Source organism: Triticum urartu, chromosome 1A (assembly GCF_056163025.1).
Source record: "Triticum urartu cultivar PI428250 chromosome 1A, HENAU_Tu73, whole genome shotgun sequence".
NCBI lineage: Eukaryota > Viridiplantae > Streptophyta > Magnoliopsida > Poales > Poaceae > Triticum > Triticum urartu.
This window is the reverse complement of record NC_141873.1, coordinates 419185079-419191963: the sequence shown is the minus strand read 5'-3', so window position 1 is coordinate 419191963 and position 6885 is coordinate 419185079. Positions and strand designations below refer to the sequence as shown.

Sequence of the window (6885 nt, the reverse complement as noted above, 5' to 3'; positions counted from 1 at the left end):
ACATGTGGAATAATAAGATCTATGCATACTGCATATATACTGAAATTTCATAATTATATTATATAAGTAGATATTTTAAAAATTTAGAGCATGGTAATCTTGAGAAGCTTATGAAGGAGTAGAGGAGGAAGAGATATTCCAGCCAATTTCATTTTTTTTTATTTTTTTCCAACCCGTCCGTTTGCCACTTAGCAATGGGTCTTCCAGGTTAGGACAAAATCGCCTTATCACCATCTCGCAGGGACACGCCACACGCGTCCGTGAACCCATGCCCCTTCACCTTATCTCTTACTCCAGCCCACTACTTCCCTCACTTCATTTCCTGTTCTCCTGGATCCCCTTTCTCGTCTAGCTCGCTGGGGAAGCCGGTCGCCGTTGCAACACCAGCCTCAGGAATCGGCGGGATACGCTGGCCCTCAGTCCGGATCAACGTCCATGCCTCCGGCTTCGACATGCAGGCTCGCTGGACGCGGCCGTGAACACCTTGTTTTTCCGGTGCGTTCTTGCTCCTAGGTAGTTCCCTTAGCTCCATTGTTCCTTTAATGGTGATTCCGGGCACCAACGTGCAGCAACCTCTTGGATCGAGGCCACCTTCGTCGATTCTGCCGGCCGCCACTGTGACGCCGCGGTCATCCTCCTCACCGAACAACTCCAGAGATTGTGACGGGCTCCGTGTTGTCCGCATCTCCTCTTGACAATAGACTCGAAGCCGCGGGTCCCTCCTACTTCTTCCCTGACATTGACCGCCATTGTCGCTGTCCGGAGCTTGTTGCTCTGCTCCGTCCGACCTTGCCACTTACAGCATGGTGAGAAATCACCTCTGCATGTTGCTGGCTGCGTGCTGCTGATGTTGTTTGTTGTTTGCTGCCACTGGCTGCTTTGCTCCTGTCCCTTCTTTGCTGCTGGCTGCTTTGCTCCTGTCCCTTCTTTGCTTTTTTATCAACCTGTCCCTTCTTTGCTGCTGGCTGCTTGTTGCTTGCTGTTGATGCTTGATGATGTTAGCCATGACCTGCCTGTAGATTATAGAAAGAGAGATTGATTTGCATGAAAAAAAACATGGTCATATTCAACACTATTTAATTTACTTGCTCGTCACACTGTCAGACAAAGGCTAGACTTCCCTATGTATAAAAGTTTTCATTCTAACATTTGATTTATCAGGAAAATCACATAAAAACGCTCAGCCCGTTGAACTTTTAAAATCCATAACAAAATCATTCTAGTTTGGTTTGGAGTAGTACTAAGCTTGTATATGTTGGTTGCTCCCGGATCCCCTTTCTCGTACTACTCCATATCCCCTTTCTAAGGAACAGACATATATAAGCTTAGTCAGTATTGTTGCTTAGAAATAAAGGAAGATGCACTTTAACAAAATGTCTTTAAATCTTTAAAAATTCATAACTTGCATTGTAGGACTCTAAGAAAATGTTATTCCCAATTTCAGTAGCTTCATATTCAACTTTCTGGATGACAACAAATACAATTCATGCACTGTACACATTCTGGAAATTCATGAATATTGATTTTCCTCCGTTTGGTTTTTTTCCAGGGTTTCTTCATCATTTCAATAGAGTCAGGCAATGAGGGGAATTACGAGTTCGATCCGCAGCTTCATTAGGACATTGACCAGGAAGGCAAGCATCATGAATTCCCTATCTTATGTTTTACTTATGTTGAAGGATTATACTATCTTGTTGCTCGTGTTGGTTACCATGTCGTACCTTTCTTTGCAATATCCATGTTTAGGACACGCAACAGGAACCGGTAGTTTAACCAGAGAAGGAACTTCATTCTCTCACACTTGATATGATAGCATTTATCAGATCAGGTTATAGAAGCAAATATTAAGTACCATCAGACTGATGTCTGATTCTCTCTGAATTACACTGCCTATCCACTATTATTGTTGTACATGTGGAGCAGAGCTTGTAAATAAAGATATGTACTGTTGTAGTCAAGTTAACTTGAATTAGCTAGGATGAATCGGATACTTTTGCAATTTCCATAAATAGATCAACAGGTTAGTCATCCGCATGAGACGACCGATCTATTCTTGTTAACAATGAAACAAATATCGATTTCAATCACGAAGAATAACTACACTTCTGTGTTTGTCTCAGAAGTAAAACTTTTCTATTTTGACCATGTCTCTAGGAAAAACATTGACCGAAAACTGAAATAATACCATGCTATTGGTCAAGGTATGCCTGGAAGTGGGTGAGCCAGCTTGATCTGGTGATGATTCACCTGAAGAATTGACCTGCCGGCACGATGCGTAGAGGGGAGGGAGCTGATCTTGCGGGTGAGGAAGCAGATCTTGCAATCGAACTCATCTTTCCGATGCAGAGGAACACTGGCGATGGAATGGAAAAGAGAGGGTGGGTGAGAGAATGCTAGTGCACAGAGCGGAGAAGAAAGGGATGGATAAGGTCAAGTCTTTAGCAATTGAGCAAGTGGAACAACCTCGCCTCGTCCAATATCCCGTGCCGGCCCAGTATATACGAGAACTTATGATTTTTCCTCTTCTGTAAGCCCAGAACACAATATAAATATGAATTGGGACAACCAAATTGTATTAACAGAAGAAATCATGACGCTTACAAAGGTTTATAAAATGCACTAATAAACAGGATAGTAAAGTTTAGTCAGATTTTTTAGAACATAAATTTTCATTGTTATTAAGTGTTAGTGACGGCTTCTGAATGAAAGAACAATATTAGCATGTTTGGATTAAAAGTGGAACATGTAATCACATTACATGGGAAAACTGTGACATAGAACATCACAGCGACAACCTTGCTCATATGTTTCAATCAATACAAAATATGTACCTGAAATAGATTAACTTTGATCATTTCCTTTCTCTCCAATGTTGTGCTCCTCTTAGCTAAAGTAAGTGCATGCAACTATGTATAACCTCTTAAGTTACAAAAGAATCTGCATTTGAATAATCCAGTGGTTATATTCAACTTAAACTGGGACTTGTATGCATGATATTTTGTAAGAATCTCTATGAGATAGAACTGAACAATTATATTAGAAACTGGGTGACATAGTCGATTGTATCCCTGGAAAATATATTATGATCTCTGAACTACAGCAACGTGCAAACAATTGACAACCAACGAAGGAAGCGGACGCTGACAGAAATGACAAACCCAAGTCAGCGAAGGATGACAGTCGGACAGATATCTCATCCCTGCTGCAGCTCATCTATGTTTATTCAGAAGCGACGACATATTTATATATATGTTGTGCACCCAACTCTGTCTCAAGCATTGCCCACTGCTGAACCTACACATGAAAAGCTAACAAATGTTCTTATTCTTGTTCTGCCTCATGCAACAGACCCGATCAACCTACAGCTCACTATGTAATTTACGAAAAGAAAATATAGGGAATGATGGGGGAAGAACAACCTGGTGAACAACTTGAACTGAAACTTTAATTCATTATAGGACTGCAGTTGCATAACACATCAGTACCTTACTGGGCATTACAGTGTTCCTATGCAAAACATAGTAATAAAGAAAATTATGAGTGAGATGTGTGCCATGTTGCTAATCACATACATTGAATGGAGTTGGAACCAAACCTTTTAGTCTGCTAGTAGATACAGTGGGTCAACAGTTCTGATTCTTTTTCTTCATCTCCCTTTGAAGCATTAGCACAAGACTCAGAAATAGAACATATTTCCTCAGTGCTTTGAACCCCGGTTTCAGAATGATTCTCAAAATATAAATGTCTGTAGACCAGGAACAAAACAAACAACAAACATTTCAGTATTGACGGGGGCTTCTCTACGTAGATCAGGACAATCCAAATCAAATGTATAGAGAAATAATAGAAAGACCAAACTCTGTGGCTACTGTTTTAATGCACAATAAGCCATATCTTCTATAAAAGTGTCCCGATACAGTTGGTAATGAACGATTGGTGACCTTCCTATTTTTAGGAGATATCAACAATCAGGTTCTACAGAAGGCTTGTGTACACCTAATTACAGGAGGTACCTAGTGAGCTTATCGTATAGTTATTAGACATAATCACAAAAAAATGGGAACAAAAAGATTGTCATTTAAACAGAACCATCATAGAAGTAGCAAAGGAAGACTCACAAAAGACTTAAGAAGGAGCATGGATGTTACTTAAATGCATTCAAGATCTAACATCTGAGCAGGACCATAAAACTAAACTTTATATATACTCCGCTCTGCACACAGGATAACTATATATCTCATTGAAGGCTATACTGGAAGATGGCACACAAATAAGCAATAATCAAATAAAAATCTAATGGTCATCACTGATCAAAGTGTGCTATAGATAGATGTTTGATTAATTTGTAATCAATCAAGAAGCTTCTTGCTAATAGGACTATGCACTTCTTTCTGACACTCAATTACACATGTGATGTGTTCATGTAAGTTTGGACGCGGTGAAGCATTTATACATAATTTAAGCGATTCACAATGAAGCCCTGGAATAAAAACTTAAAGAATAATGAGGTATGGCATGAGATGATTACAAAGGTACATTATGTTCGAGTTGGCAAGAGCAAAACATTATAAACATAACCTGCTCTAGAAACAAAATATGGAGGAAGCTCTCCAAGTGCGGTCCCAATGCCCCAAGGAACAACTTGAAGATGAACTTCATGGAGTATTTTGCTAAATGGGATTGTTTCCTAATACACTGGAGATCCAAACTCCGGACAGTCTTTCTCCAACCATGAAGGCCTACTTTTAAAAAGAACAGTGTCATAAGGAGCACTCTTTAAATCAACCCGGCCACACTGAACCGTTTTCATTGTGAAAAGGGCAATATGAGGCCCTAAATACAACAAAGGTGTGCAAGCCAGAGCCTGCAAAAATAAATGATGTGCTGAGAACTGAACTGCAATGATAAATACTTAGTTGCACGATAATACAAATCTGGTATACCAAAGCAGTTCCAGCATATGCTGCATTGTAGACGAAATATAATGGTTTATCCTGCTGCAAGAGCTCACGCACCACAGGCAGGGTAGACGAATGCTCCCACTCACATAGGTTCGAGTCTAACATCTAGCTACCTAAATTTAAAAAATGCAGGATCACCATTCAAAAGCAACACATGCATATCCAGAGATTGTGAAAGTAGTGCTCTATTAATTTGCATACTTGCAGTTCAATTCACTATACCGCCACTCAATTCGTCTAATTTGAAATACATAAATGTAGTAAAACAGAAAGATGATGATACCTTCTCATGTGAGCCCTCATTTACCAAGAGAAGCAAATAGGTAGCGAAACCAGCAACTTCTTTCAGAACACGAACATCTGCTTCTTATACTCTCTCCAAGGCTAGCACAAATAATGGAAAGTGTTCTCTTTTTTGAGGGTAATGCAAAGTGTTCTCAATGTCCGTGATGTCAACGCTAAACTCTCCAGGTCCGTGCGATGCTTATTGCGAAGGTTTGAAATATATGTTAAATCTATTACATCATCAACACACAGAGCAGTCTTACTTTTATCTCATTAGGGTAACAAAGCTTTCAGAGAATTCTGATTTTAGGTCATGCACTTGTCAACATTAGAGAAACAGATAAGAGTAATTTCAGTTAAGTTTGAATATACATTTATTTATTTATTTATTTATTTATTACGCTTACATGCAAATTCTAATCAAAATAAATGCTTGAAGAACTAATCCCTGGAATATAATTCCTGCGATGGAGCACATATATTTCTTTTTGGAGAAGTAAAAGGCCACTTCATTATGGATGAACTTTCTTTTCCATCAACATCACTTAGAAGATACATACACTCAATTCCAGTGTGATGAATAAGACAAGAAAAAGTGATAACAGAGGCCATAGATAGTTCATGCAAGCCACATAATCAGAACGTAATATACTGTACAGACAAGTCATAAAATCTGCAGCTAAATTTCGGGAAAAAGAAATTAGTGGAAGTCAACAGAGGATAAAATTTACATACATTATTAGCATTAATATTTTGCTAAAGCCTAGCTGAAATTTTATCGAACACCTTGTAGGCATAGAACAAACAAAGATGAAATTTTTGGGGATTAAATCATAAGAAATGAATGGAAGAGAGAGGGGTGAGGGCAAATCAGGTGAGAGAGATAGAGAGAGCTGCAGCGGCAGCAAGCAAAAAGGAGGGAGGGAGGGATGAGAATGGAGGAAGGGGATGAGAGGGTTACCTCGGCTCCAGGACCCATGGTCGTTTCTCTCGCCGTGGCGTTGTTGATTCATGTTGGCTTGACCTTCTCCCAGAGTACGACAGCGGCAGCGACGGCACAGACCACCGCTTCATCAACACCGCCTCCTGCTGCGGCTGCTGCCGCTCGTGTTTGCCAGCACCGCGTCTGCTATGGCTGCTGCTCCTTTCTTCCCCGGTGCCACCACCGGAACATGGGAGGAGGTGAGGAGAGGTGGCGGCCTCTATCATCCCACGTCGGCACCGGCGCTTTTGGCCGTATCTGTCTCTCCTGCTCCAGATCGGGACTTGGGGGAAACAAAGAGAGAAGGAGAGGTGGTGGCCGAGAGGGGATGCCCCGGAATCCATGGGCTGAGGGGATGGAGTGGGCAGCGATTGGGCTCGCAGGAGGAGGTGGAGATGAGCGGCAGGGGAGACCATGGCGGCGGCGGCGAGCGAGAGGGCGGAGAGGAGGAGGTGAGAAGAGACCGAGGGGAGGAGGAAGCTGAGAAGAGATGGAAAAAAATTATATGAGACCAGGTCTCACGGTTAGCAGGTGAGACCCGTCCTGATGGATGAGACGTGGCATTCACAAATCACAAAACATCTAATCTCTCTCCTCCTGATTTTAAGTGAGGGTGGGGGTGCTTTGTGATTTGTGAATGCCATGTGTCATCCATCA

The 6885-nt window shown here is 41.3% G+C and overlaps 1 long non-coding RNA gene across 4 annotated transcripts; it reads right to left on the bottom strand.

Moving 5' to 3' along the window:
- Positions 1-727: 727 nt before the first annotated feature.
- On the bottom strand, positions 728-6337 carry LOC147991490 (uncharacterized). Of its 4 annotated transcripts, XR_015603483.1 has the most exons (10): positions 6208-6337; positions 5245-5476; positions 4579-4739; positions 3596-3745; positions 3420-3507; positions 3159-3294; positions 2832-2937; positions 2464-2525; positions 2186-2353; positions 728-1013 (listed from the first exon to the last, which is right to left on the bottom strand). It is a non-coding gene; the product is annotated as an uncharacterized LOC147991490 (long non-coding RNA). The 4 variants fall into 4 exon arrangements; XR_015603485.1 differs by lacking the exon at positions 4579-4739; XR_015603484.1 differs by lacking the exon at positions 5245-5476 and having other exon boundaries at positions 6208-6335.
- Positions 6338-6885: the final 548 nt, after the last annotated feature.